At 44.9% G+C, this 14,659-nt stretch overlaps 1 pseudogene; it reads left to right on the plus strand.

Moving 5' to 3' along the window:
- Nucleotides 1-1,688: 1,688 nt before the first annotated feature.
- LOC121577170 lies at nucleotides 1,689-3,431 on the plus strand (annotated as a pseudogene).
- Nucleotides 3,432-14,659: the final 11,228 nt, after the last annotated feature.

Genomic DNA, 14,659 nt, shown 5'->3' on the forward strand with positions numbered 1-14,659 from the left:
CACACTGTTGCTGGTATTTTGGCCCATTCCTCCATGCAGATCACCTCTAGAGCAGTGATGTTTTGGGGCTGTCGCTGGGCAACACAGACTTTCAACTCCCTCCAAAGATTTTCTATGGGGTTGAGATCTGGAGACTGGCTAGGCCACTCCAGGACCTTGAAATGCTTCTTACGAAGCCACTCCTTCGTTGCCCGGGCGGTGTGTTTGGGATCATTGTCATGCTGAAAGACCCAGCCACGTTTCATCTTCAATGCCCTTGCTGATGGAAGGAGGTTTTCACTCAAAATCTCACGATACATGGCCCCATTCATTCTTTCCTTTACACGGATCAGTCGTCCTGGTCCCTTTGCAGAAAAACAGCCCCAAAGCATGATGTTTCCACCCCCATGCTTCACAGTAGGTATGGTGTTCTTTGGAAGCAACTCAGCATTCTTTGTCCTCCAAACACGACGAGTTGAGTTTTTATATTTTGGTTTCATCTGACCATATGACATTCTCCCAATCCTCTTCTGGATCATCCAAATGCACTCTAGCAAACTTCAGACGGGCCTGGACATGTACTGGCTTAAGCAGGGGGACACGTCTTGCACTGCAGGATTTGAGTCCCTGGCGGCGTAGTGTGTTACTGATGGTAGGCTTTGTTACTTTGGTCCCAGCTCTCTGCAGGTCATTCACTAGGTCCCCCCATGTGGTTCTGGGATTTTTGCTCACCGTTCTTGTGATCATTTTGACCCCACGGGGTGAGATCTTACGTGGAGCCCCAGATCAAGGGAGATTATCAGTGGTCTTGTATGTCTTCCATTTCCTCATAATTGCTCCCACAGTTGATTTCTTCAAACCAAGCTGCTTACCTATTGCAGATTCAGTCTTCCCAGCCTGGTGCAGGTCTACAATTTTGTTTCTGGTGTCCTTTGACAGCTCTTTGGTCTTGGCCATAGTGGAGTTTGGAGTGTGACTGTTTGAGGTTGTGGACAGGTGTCTTTTATACTGATAACAAGTTCAAACAGGTGCCATTAATACAGGTAATGAGTGGAGGACAGAGGAGCCTCTTAAAGAAGAAGTTACAGGTCTGTGAGAGCCAGAAATCTTGCTTGTTTGTAGGTGACCAAATACTTATTTTCCACCATAATTTGCAAATAAATTCATAAAAAATCCTACAATGTGATTTTCTGGATTTTTTTCTTCTCAATTTGTCTGTCATAGTTGACGTGTACCTATGATGAAAATTACAGGCCTCTCTCATCTTTTTAAGTGGGAGAACTTGCACAATTGGTGGCTGACTAAATACTTTTTTCCCCCACTGTATATACAATATACAATAGGTACTGCTGATTTGATAGATCTAATTTATATTCCATAGTACCTGCCTGGCTGCCTGCATACAAGCCAAAATCCTCAGGTGCCTTTTATTTATGTTGATGCAGACTTACAATAATGAGCCCCAATTTCATCTCAGTCACTAGATTGGGAATCTGCAGACATTTCCTGAGCTGGGCTAGAAAAGCTTGTGGAGCTGGTGATCAACTGGTGTGATTAAGCCCCAACTGTGAGAAACTCTGACTCTCTCGGTCCACTCCAATTCAGATCTGTGCTGATTACAGTGATTAGTGTCTGTCCTGTTTTCCACCGGGTGGTTCGAGCCCTGAATGCTGATTGGCTGAAAGCCGTGGTATAGCAGACCGTATACCATGGGTATGACAAAAAAGTACTATTTCCTGCTCTAATTAGGTTGGTAACCAATTTATAATAGCAATAAGGCACCTCGGGGGTTTGTTGTATATGGCCAATATACAACGGCTAAGGGCTGTATCCAGGCACTCCACATTGTGTCGTGCTTAAGAACAGCCCTTAGCCGTGGTACATTGGCCATATACCACACCTCCTTGGGCTTTATTGCGTAAATAACCCTCAGGTACTACTGGTAGCTAACTAATATACCGTTATGTATTTATTGGTTGTTTCTATTTGGAAAGTATAAGGGATGTGAAAGAACATGCAAGTGAATTTAAACAATAGTTTGCCCTCCAAGCATTGTCAGGTATCATCACAATTCATCCTGCTTTAGCAGCCTATCATAGCTGTCAAGGTAGCTTGCTAGCTAGCTAGCTGCTATCACACACTGACAAACCAATGTTGTTATGACTGATGTGATATTTGTAAAATTCTTCATTATTACTAAGTTTTTTAGTGCTGATTTTATGTTCACTTTGTTTTGATTCACAACACTTTTTTGTGTATTTTTTATAGTCAAGAAGCTAGCTATCTTGAAAAGGGCATCTCATATTACTGTCTTTGTTATATCACCCCTAGGTCAGACCTGCATTGGTCTGTGACTGTGCACCCATGTTGCGATTAGTTGCAATGTCCCTTCACTGTCAGCGGGTTCAACGTCTTCCCCCTCTCAGGCCCTTATCATCCGGGGGGCACAGCAGAGAACCAAGTGACTGTGGAAGCCCTCTATGACCTCTCAGTAGACATCTAGATGATCCACCAGCTCAAGGGTTGGGTCCTGCACCAGAGCCCTGCCTACATGAGTGAGATGGCCAGCCTGCTGCGAGACATGGGGACAGAGGGGCTCGTGATCGCCTGGGTCCTTGAGCTCTACCCCGAGGCGGTCCTCTGCAGTCCGGAGCAGCAGCAGGCCCAGAGACACCTGTGGAGATCCATCTGACCCAGAGAGAGAGACCTGGTGGGCATCATCGAGAAGTTCCCTGCCTCCTCCTTCACCTCCTCCAGCCATAACGCCAACCAGAGGGCCAACATCGACTACTTCCAGTTTGCACCTGAACAAGCTCATCGTCACAAAGCTGATGGCCAGCGCCCCCCAGAGTTTCAGCTGCCCTGTGGGGTAGAACGAGGAGATGGTCCACACCCTTCAGCAGGCCTACCTTGAGCTGAGGGGCGATGCGGCCAACATGAAGATCTGGCTGCAGAAGCTGCTCAGTCAGAACCCCTTCGTGCTCCTCAAGCCCTCAGAGGTCCTGAGCGACAACCTGCTGTTCCTCGAGACAAGGGCTTCACCACCGCTGAACTCTTCTGCCTACTCTCCAAGCTCAAGGGCTTTGTCACCGAGCTCAACCGGGACAGCATACGCCTCAACCTGGCCTACTCGCAGGAGACTCTGGGCTGCTCAGAAGCCAAGCTCCGGGACATGGTGCTCAACTGCCCAGCCTTGCTCTACCACCCTGAGGCCATTCTGGCTGAACGCTTTGAGGGCCTCCTCAGAGCTGGTCAGATTATAGAGACTCCAACCGTTCTGAAGCTGACCACACAAATATAGTTATTGTATGCTGTTATGATGTAAGGACAGGCAGCCTACAGGCCCTAAACGGCACTAAGAAGGACTTTGAGATTAGTTCTGGTAAACTGCAGTTGTGGAGGGGGAAAGACCACTCTTCAACCCTGTTGTCCTGTTAAAGGGTGATGGTTGACCTTGATTTCATGGTCTACAACGCAGATCCATATGATGATGGTCATGGTGAACATTCTCATATCACCAGAGGAAGGAGACTTGAATCAGAGTTTTGCTTTATGCTGAATGGGTTTACTAAGGTTAGGAAAAAAGCTTGCCTTGAAAGTAGTCTCATGCAGCAGACATCTCCTCCCCAAGTGCATTTAGCTTGGGGATGAGGTTACCTTAAAAGAGGCAACACTTGAGCTTATCGCTGTATTTAAATACTATTTTGATCATAATAATATTTTGATATGTGTGGAGAATTGCCTATGTATTGAAACCAGCCAGGATCAATGTGGATAACATGATCTATGATAGTTAAATAGTTAACCAATAGCTACCCGGACTATCTGCATTGACCCTTTTTGCACTAACTCTTTTGACTCATCACACACTGCTGCTACTGTTTATTATCTATCCAGTTGCCTAGTCACTTTATCCCTACCTATGTGTCACAGGAGGCTGCTGAGGGGAGAACGGCTCATAATAATGGAACGGAGCAAACCATGTGTTTGATGTATTTGATACCATTCCACTGATTCCACTCCAGTCATTACCACGAGCCCATTCTCCCCAATTAAAATGCCACCAACCTCTTGTGCTATATGTAAATATCCTCCTCAATTACCTCATACCGCTGCACATCGACTCGGTATTGATACCCCCTGTATATAGCCAAGTTATCATTACCCATTGTGTATTTATTCCTTGTGTTATTTTTTAAATTCTTTCTGCATTGTTGGGAAGGGCCCATAGGTAAGCATTTCACTGTTAGTCTACACCTGTTGTTTACAAAGCATGTGACAAATACAATTTGATTTGATCTCAGTGTCTCAATGATGGCAGTATTGCTTTTGTCCCTTTAGGAGGCAAGTGTTTTGTACAGGGTTTTTGTTTATTTGCAGATAGGATTACCCTATCAATATTTGAAGTGCTGAAATCAAGTATCAGTTCATTGGGAAAGCATTTATTACCTGTGTGTATAGGTCTATCACACTGTCATGTTCTGTAAAATAGGCTAACACTACTACTGCAACACCCTATGTAAGAGTTTATCTAAAATTACAAAATGTAACTGCAATCTTCTCTTATATTGAAATTATTGGAATGTATTATGTGCAGAATCAAATTTGGTCCGCTTTTCACATGCCATACAATAAATATGAGTGGTTTTATATTACTGTGCACATGTTTATTTCACGGTGAAAATCAATATGCAGCCTTACTAAGCATGTACCCCAAGCCTTAGCAACATATACTGTACTGTAAGCTTGTTTTAAAGGCCTTTCTTAATGTGCTAAAGCCTGCAGGAGCCCTTGAAACATGCTCAGAGTGCTTTTTAATGGGGAGTGAGCAGCACAGCTAATGAAGTCATGACTTTATGTCTCAAAGTCCCCAGCTCAGATAAAATGTGGGTGATGGGGTCACTGACAACCAACAAATAAAATAAAATAAAATCAAATTTTATTGGTCACATGCGCCGAATACAACAGGTGCAGACATTATAGTGAAATGCTTACTTACAGCCCTTAACCAACAGTGCATTTATTTTAAACAAAAAAAGTAAGAATAAAACAACAACAAAAAAAGTGTTGAGAAAAAAAGAGCAGAAGTAAAATAAAGTGACAGTAGGGAGGCTATATATACAGGGGGGTACCGTTGCAGAGTCAAATGTGCGGGGGCACCGGCTAGTTGAGGTAGTTGAGGTAATATGTACATGTGGGTAGAGTTAAAGTGACTATGCATAAATACTTAACAGAGTAGCAGCAGCGTAAAAAGGATGGGGTGGGGGGGCAGTGCAAATAGTCCGGGTAGCCATGATTAGCTGTTCAGGAGTCTTATGGCTTGGGGGTAGAAGCTGTTGAGAAGTCTTTTGGACCTAGACTTGGCACTCCGGTACCGCTTGCCGTGCGGTAGCAGAGAGAACAGTCTATGACTAGGGTGGCTGGAGTCTTTGACAATTTTGAGGGCCTTCCTCTGACACCGCCTGGTATAGAGGTCCTGGATGGCAGGGAAGCTTTGCCCCAGTGATGTACTGGGCCGTACGCACTACCCTCTGTAGTGCCTTGCGGTCAGAGGCCAAGCAGTTGCCATACCAGGCGGTGATGCAATCAGTCAGGATGCTCTCGATGGTGCAGCTGTATAATTTTTTGAGGATCTGAGGACCCATGCCAAATCTTTTTAGTCTCCTGAGGGGGAATAGGCTTTGTCGTGCCCTCTTCACGACTGTCTTGGTGTGTTTGGACCATGATAGTTCGTTGGTGATGTGGACACCAAGGAACTTGAAGCTCTCAACCTGTTCCACTACAGCCTCGTCGATGAGAATGGGGGCGTGCTCAGTCCTCTTTTTTTCCTGTAGTCCACAATCATCTCCTTTGTCTTGGTCACGTTGAGGGAGAGGTTGTTGTCCTGGCACCACACGGCCAGATCTCTGACCTCCTCCCTATAGGCTGTCTCATCGTTGTCGGTGATCAGGCCTACCACTGTTGTGTCGTCGGCAAACTTAATGATGGTGTTGGAGTCGTGCCTGGCCATGCAGTAATGGGTGAACAGAGAGTACAGGAGGGGACTGAGCACGCACCCCTGAGGGGCCCCCGTGTTGAGGATCAGTGTGGCAGATGTGTTGTTACCTACCCTTACCACCTGGGGGCGGCCCGTCAGGAAGTCCAGGATCCAGTTGCAGAGGGAGGTGTTTAGTCCCAGGATCCTTAGCTTAGTGATGAGCTTAGAGGGCACTATGGTGTTGAATGCTGAGCTGTAGTCAATGAATAGCATTCTCACGTAGGTGTTCCTCTTGTCCAGGTGGGAAAGGGCAGTGTTTGAAATTGCACCCTATTCCCTATAAAGTGCACTACTTTTGACCAGAGCCCTATGGGCCATGTTTAAAAGTAGTGCACTATGTAGTGAATAGGGTGCCATTTCAGATTGTGCCATAGTCTGACCAGAGGGGGGAGAGATACAGTTTACCGTATTTTAAACGCTTTGATACTATTTTCACACGTATGTGTTGAATTTTCAGAACTCTTAGTACAAAACTCCAAACTGGTAACACTTGTAATGCAGCCAGTCTAACATTCAATACATTTAATTGTGTATTCATTTTGTTTGTAGACATCTTTCACCACACAACCTGTGATCCAAATATAAATGTACTATGAAATATAATGAGTACATTGGTTTAATCACCAAAACACAACAAAATGATATCTTCTCAATGTATTTATTTTAACAACCAGTTAATCCAATAGCAAAAATTGTAAGATACATGTTTCAAAATTGCCCTTTGAATGTAGTATGTTACCGTACTGTAAATTACAGTACATTACACTGTTTTCACATTAGGCTATACAATAATTTTTGACAGTAGGTCAAATGTCCATCATTTCTAGGTGTGATCATTCTCGGTGTGATCATTGAAGACATCTTTCACAATGTAATCAATTGAAAGAAATGAAGGAAACATAATGTTTTGTAGGCACTAGTTTGAATCAAGCCTGTCTTGAGCATTTGGCCATAGGTTCTCATCCAAATCGCAGTAAATATCCTAATTGTTTATTCCCCTTGGGAAAACCCTTTTGGAATGGCGAATCCAAGCCTGACATCGGTCTGGATTGAAATCATTGCATGCCTCCTCCATGGCCCGAAGAAGAGTGGTACGTTCATGGGGATGGCAATCATACATCTTCCACCTGTATTGTATTTTACAGTATTATATTGTACGTATGCATTGTAGTGGTCCTGTATGTGGCTCAGTTCATAAGAGCATGGCACTAGCAACACCAGAGTTGTGGATTTGATTCCCACTAGGGTCACATACCAAAATGTGTGGACTGTTGTCACTTTGGATAAAAGTGTCTGCTACGTAAATGGCATATACTATGGTATAAGGGAACTGTATTGGCCAATGCAATTTTAGTAAAGCAGTGTTACATACTACATATCTGATCTTGTCAATATCAGATTTTGTTTTTAATTTACTGTGAAGTAAAATCATAATAGTCATCATCTTAGTAGTACATTGAAGTATATATCATACTTTTTTTATGTTTCTACTTTACAGACATACATTTTCATTATGTAGTTCTCAAAATCTGTAGCAGACAAACCATTTTCCATATAAAATCTATAGGTTTACCAAACATTTAAGTGATCATCAATTGAGAGCATTCGGATTAAGTAATAGTACAATGTCTTTTAACAAAAGATAAAATAATTATATCAAAAGTAATGTGAGCTTTGCATTGTAAAAGGCAATTACTTTACATGAACATGTATTGCAATGTGAAACTTATTTCTCTATGAAACACTGATTCAGTTTGGTGAACCATGGGGCGGCGCACAATTGGCCCAGCGTCGTCCAGGGTAGGGGAGGGAATGGCCGGCAGGGATGTAGAGCATGGCGTTTGCAACGCCAGGGTTGTGGGTTCAATTCCCACGGGGGGCCAGTATGAAAAATAAAAAGATAATGTAAGTCGCTCTGGATAAGAGCGTCTGCTAAATGACTAAAATGTAAATGTAAAATGTGAAAAAGTGACAATGATTTTGTGTGTTGTACTTAGTCAATTGAAAATGTGCATAGAGTTTTCGAAACAACTGCCTTTTTGATTATATGTTTTGAGTTTTGTACTGAGAGTTGTGAAAATGTACCACATACTTATGAAAACTGCACCAAAGCGATAAAAAAAAACTGTAACAAGACCTCTTCGTCATTCCCCCATATCCTGTATCATTAACAGCATGGGCCTGTAGTCATGTCAATAGCCAAATGATAAGTACATGTTAATGAATTTTGGGTTTTCCAAAGGATATTTTAATTGAATTGATATTAGATTTACGTTTACTTCTGAGTCATGTACAATTTCAAAACAAGATAGCTATAAGGGTATGTTTGGGGACAGTGGAGTCCTAAAGGTTCACTTCATTTTCTACAGTCGGTTTCAATGTCAGTAACTTCTCCCTCATACATTTTCACACCAAGATATGTTCAGTAATCTCCAAATTGGTGCAATCTTTTAAAACCGAGTACTGACCTCTATTGGTACTACCTGAACTTTTCATGGACAAGTAACAACTAACAGAGCGGTGAATGAGGGATTGAATGGGTGAAAAATTGCTTTGAATCTTTCATTTATTTTCAAATGTTAATAGTATATTTTTGAGAAATTAGTAGGTTTTTTTATGTACAGATGTGCCTTATTGCAATTCAAAATAAATGACCTTAGTTCCTACTGTACATTCATTTCCTCTCTTGCTTTTTGAATTTAATGCATGAAAATTATCATTTGTAACAACGTTCAGGTAACCTAAGTAGCTAATTATCAAGGTCAATGTTTTTATTTAAAAAATAACTCAATTACTTTTACTTTAGTATTTGTTTTTCACCAGTCATTTTACCTCCCTCCCTCCCTCCCTCCATGATGATCCCTGTCTGCTGCTCTAAGGTGACTATGTCAGTCTGAATTATCTCCCAAAGCAGGATAGGTTAATAAGAGGGAGTATAAATTGTTATTTTCCATTTCAAACGTGACACCGGGTGTTATTAGCCCGGGTTACACATTGCTTTAATGGGGCATAACTCAGGGAAAATATGAAAATAGATGACACCTGCAATTAAAATGTATGATTACCAGCTGCGGCAGAGTATTAAGGTGGTAAATATTCCATGTCTGGGGTCAGTAGGGCTTAGAGAATGAATGTGACCACAGCTAAGAATCTTTCTCCTCAGCTGTTATAATACCAGGATCTCCCGGGCATAAGTGCTTCCCAAATGACAGCCTATTCCCTATGTAGTGCTCTACTTTTGACCAGTGCCTATAGGGCTCTGGACAAAAGTAGTGCATTATATAAGCAAGAGAATAGGGTGTAATTTGGGAAGCACACATAGTTTCCCTCAGTAAAGGTTACCCTGTTTCTTTTGGGAAGAAGAATTATACTGTACTCTGACAAGACCTGTAGCTTTCAATCAAATGGTACAGACTAAATACTCTTGGGTCTCCTATCTTGAACAACATCCCCATAGTCACTTTCTTTGTGTTATAAAAAAGCTGTCTGAATGGATGTTGTTCAGTACTTTGATACACAATTATATAGAGGACGAGGTCATAATCTGTCTGACAGTAATCAGTCTTTCTGTCTGACAGTAATCGGTCTTACCGTTTTTGCAAAGTCAAGTTCTAAGAAACTGGTTCACACATCACATCCACCCACATCCATGACATTGGAAAATGTTTTTATGGTTGTAGTAAGGGAGGGAAAATGGAAATTGGTTTCAGGGACTTTGTTCTCTATGTCTTGTCTTATGTCTCCATCTAGTGGATCGTTTACTCCAACATTGTATACTGAAAGATGGAGTTGAATGAATATTTACTGATTCGATTAGCCATGACAACAAATGCAATATCACACCAAGTTGAAGAATTTACAATACAAGATGCATGTTTTCCCCAAAGGAACAGTATTTAAGTATCATTACAACTGACTGTATATCACTACATTGCAGAGATGTCTCAACTGTAAACATTTACAATAAATGTAATGACAGCTCTCCTACACCTTTCAAGAAACAGAATTCAGAATATGCATGACATTTTTTGTTAATCTGGAATACATTATTTATTTCCTAGCTCATTTAAAGCACCAGTTGACATGATACACACTTATACTCTTTTGGCGCCGGAGGAGATGGCTGCCGTTTTACGGCCCCCTAACCAATTGTGCTATTTTGTGTGTTTTTTCGCATTATATGTAATTTATTCTGTACATAATGTTTCTGCCACCGTCTCTTATGACCAAAGAGCTTCTGGATATCAGGACAGCGATTACTCACCTCGTATTGGACGAAGATTTTTTCTTCAATCAGTCGGACGCAAAGGATTTTCTACAGACACCCGACAAGGCCCAAATCCCATCATTCGCATGAGAAAGATACAGAGATATCGTAGACGTAGGTCGGGGTGCCTTGTAAGGATCTGACGGCGAGCGAGTACTCTGCCTCTACCATCAGTCCTATTAGCCAACGTACAATCATTTGAAAACAAAAATGGACAACCTACGATCAAGGATATCCTACCAACGGGACATTCAAAACTGTAATATCTTGTGTTTCACCGAGTCGTGGCTGAACGATGACATGGATAACATACAGCTGGCGGGATATTCGCTACATCGGCAGTATAGAACGTCTGACTCCGGTAAGACAAGGGGTTGCGGTCTGTGTATATTTGTAAACAACAGCTGGTGCACGAATTCTACCAGCATGTTAAATGTGCAACCAGAGGAAAAAAAAACTCTAGACCACCTTTACTCCACACACAGAGCCGCGTACAAATCTCTCCCTCGCCCTCCATTTGGCAAATCTGACCATAATTCTATCCTCCTGATTCCTGCTTATAAGCAAAAACTAAAGCAGGACGCACCAGTGACTCGGATAATAAGGAAGTGGTCAGATGACACAGATGCTAAGCTACAGGACTGTTTTGCTAGCACAGACTGGAATATGTTCCGTGATTCTTCCGATGGCATTGAGGAGTACACCACATCAGTCACTGGCTTCATCAATAAGTGCATCGATGACGTCGTCCCGACAGTGACCGTACGTACATACCCCAACCAGAAGCCATGGATTACAGGCAACATCCGTATTGAGCTAAAGAGTAGAGCTGCCGCATTCAAGGAGCGGGACTCTAATCCGGACGCTTATAAGAAATCCCGCTATGCCCTCCGACGAATCATCAAACAGGCAAAGAGTCAATACAGGACTAAGATTGAATCGTACTACACCGGCTCCGACGCTCGTCGGATGTGGCAGGGCTTGAAAACTATTACAGACTACATTTTTTACATTTACATTTTAGTCATTTAGCAGACGCTCTTAACCAGAGCGACTTACAGGAGCAATTAGGGTCAAGTGCCTTGCTCAAGGGCACATTAGCGTCATTTAGCAGACGCTCTTAGCGAGAGCGACTCACAAATTGGTACGTTCACCCTATAGCCAGTGGGATAACCACTTTACAATTTGGGGGGGTTAGAAGGATTACTTTATCCTATCCCAGGTATTCCTTAAAGAGGTGGGGTTTCAAATGTCTCCGGAAGGTGGTGAGTGACTCCGCTGTCCTGGCGTCGTGAGGGAGCTTGTTCCACCATTGGGGTGCCAGAGCAGCGAACAGTTTTGACTGGGCTGAGCGGGAGCTATGCTTCCGCAGAGGAAGGGAGCCAGCAGGCCAGAGGTGGATGAACGCAATGCCCTCGTTTGGGTGTAGGGACTGATCAGAGCCTGAAGGTACAGAGGTGCCGTTCCCCTCACTGCTCCATAGGCAAGCACCATGGTCTTGTAGCGGATGCGAGCTTCAACTGGAAGCCAGTGGAGTGTGCGGAGGAGGGGGTGACGTGAGAGAACTTGGGAAGGTTGAACACCAGACGGGCTGCGGCATTCTGGATGAGTTGTAGGGGTTTAATGGCACAGGCAGGGAGGCCAGCCAACAGCGAGTTGCAGTAGTCCAGACGGGAGATGACAAGTGCCTGGATTAGGACCTGTGCCGCTTCTTGTGTAAGGCAGGGTCGTACTCTCCGAATGTTGTAGAGCATGAACCTGCAGGAGCGGGTCACCGCCTTGATGTTGGCGGAGAACGACAGGGTGTTGTCCAGGGTCACGCCTAGGCTCTTCGCACTCTGGGAGGAGGACACAGCGGAGTTGTCAACCGTGATGGCGAGATCATGGAACGGGCAGTCCTTCCCCGGGAGGAAGAGCAGCTCCGTCTTGCCAGGGGTTCAGCTTGAGGTGGTGATCCGTCATCCATACTGATATGTCTGCCAGACATGCAGAGATGCGATTCGCCACCTGGTTATCAGAAGGGGGAAAGGAGAAGATTAGTTGTGTATCGTCAGCGTAGCAATGATATGAAAGGCCATGTGAGGATATGACAGAGCCAAGTGACTTGGTGTATAGGGAGAAAAGGAGAGGGCCTAGAACTGAGCCCTGGGGGACACCAGTGGTGAGAGCGCGTGGTGCGGAGACAGCTTCTCGCCACGCCACTTGGTAGGAGCGACCGGTCAGGTAGGGACGCAATCCAGGAGTGAGCCGCGCCGGAGATGCCCAGCTCGGAGAGGGTGGAGAGGAGGATCTGATGGTTCACAGTATCAAAGGCAGCAGACAGGTCTAGAAGGACAAGAGCAGAGGAGAGAGAGTTAGCTTTAGCAGTGCGGAGAGTCTCCGTGACACAGAGAAGAGCAGTCTCAGTTGAATGACCAGTCCTGAAACCTGATTGGTTTGGATCAAGAAGGTCATTCTGAGAGAGATAGCAAGAGAGTTGGCTAAAGACGGCACGCTCAATAGTTTTGGAAAGAAAAGAAAGAAGGGATACTGGTCTGTAGTTGTTGACATCAGTGGGGTCGAGTGTTGGTTTTTTGAGAAGGGGAGCAACTCTCGCTCTCTTGAAGACGGAAGGGACATGGCCAGCGGTCAAGGATGAGTTGATCAGCGAGGTGAGGTAGGGGAGAAGGTCACCGGAGATGGTCTGGAGAAGAGAGGAGGGGATGGGGTCAAGCGGGCAGGTTGTTGGGCGGCCTGCAGTCACAAGTCGCAGGATTTTATCTGGAGAGAGAGGGGAGAAAGAAGTCAAAGCATAGGGTAGGGCAGTGTGAGCAGGACCAACAGTGTCATTAGGCTTAACAAACGAGGATCGGATGTCGTCAACCTTCTTTTCAAAGTGGTTGACGAAGTCATCCACAGAGAGAGAGGAGGGGGGAGGAGGATTCAGGAGGGAGGAAAATGTGGCAAAGAGCTTCCTAGGGTTAGAGGCAGATGCTTGGAATTTAGAGTGGTAGAAAGTGGCCTTAGCAGCAGAAACAGATGAAGAAAATGTAGAGAGGAGGGAGTGAAAAGAAGCCAGGTCGGCAGGGAGTTTAGTTTTCTTCCATTTCCCGCTCCGCTGCCCGGAGCTCTGTTCTGTGAGCTCGCAATGAGTCATCAAGCCACGGAGCTGGAGGGGAGGGCCGAGCCGGCCGGGAGGATAGGGGACACAGAGAGTCAAAGGATGCAGAAAGGGAGGAGAGGAGGGTTGAGGAGGCAGAATCAGGAGATTGGAGGGAGAAGGATTGAGCAGAGGGAAGAGATGATAGGATGGAAGAGGAGAGAGTAGTGGGAGAGAGAGAGCGAAGGTTGCGGCGGCGCATTACCATCTGTGTAGGGGCAGAGTGAGTAGTGTGGGAGGAGAGCGAGAGAGAAAAAGGGAAACAAAGTAGTGGTCAGAGACTTGGAGGGGAGTTGCAGTGAGATTAGTAGAGGAGCAGCATCTAGTGAAGATGAGGTCAAGCGTATTGCCTGCCTTGTGAGTAGGGGGGGACGGTGAGAGGGTGAGGTCAAAAGAGGAGAGGAGTGGAAAGAAGGAGGCAGAGAGAAATGAGTCAAATGTGGACATAGGGGAGGTTGAAATCCCCCAAAACTGTTAGGGGGTGAGCCATCCTCAGGGAAGGAACTTATCAAGGCGTCAAGCTCATTGATGAACTCTCCAAGGGAACCTGGAGGGCGATAGATGACAAGGATATTAAGCTTAAATGGGCTAGTGACTGTGACAGCATGGAATTCAAATGAGGAGATAGACAGATGGGTTAGGGGAAAAATTGAGAATGTCCACTTGGGAGAGATGAGGATTCCTGTACCACCACCCCTCTGACCAGATGCTCTCGGGGTATGTGAGAACACATGGTCAGACGAGGGAGAGAGCAGTAGGAGTAGCAGTGTCTTCAGTGGTGATCCATGTTTCCGTCAGCGCCAGGAAGTCGAGGGACTGGAGGTTGGCATAGGCTGGGATGAAGTCAGCTTTGTTGGCAGCAGAACGGCAGTTCCAGAGGCTGCCTGAGACCTGGAACTCCACGTGGGTGGTGCGTGCAGGGACCACCAGGTTGGAGAGGCAGCAGCCACGCGGTGTGGTGCGTTTGTGTAGCCTGTGCAGAGAGGAGAGAACAGGGATAGGCAGAGGCATGGTTGACAGGCTGTAGCAAATGGCTACAAAAATGCAGAGGAGATCGGAGTGAAATGAGCTGAGCATCTGGGAGCGGAGAGAGCAGGACCTCCCTCACCAAAACTTCTACCTCAGAAACTAAAATTGTTTCACTGAACCACCCGAACAAAAACTCTCCCAACTTCCACCTTTAGAAATCAGAATTGTTGTGAACCACAGCGGTTCAATGTTTAAAGGAATAGACTCA

This window comes from Coregonus clupeaformis, chromosome 11 (genome assembly GCF_020615455.1).
Source record: "Coregonus clupeaformis isolate EN_2021a chromosome 11, ASM2061545v1, whole genome shotgun sequence".
NCBI lineage: Eukaryota > Metazoa > Chordata > Actinopteri > Salmoniformes > Salmonidae > Coregonus > Coregonus clupeaformis.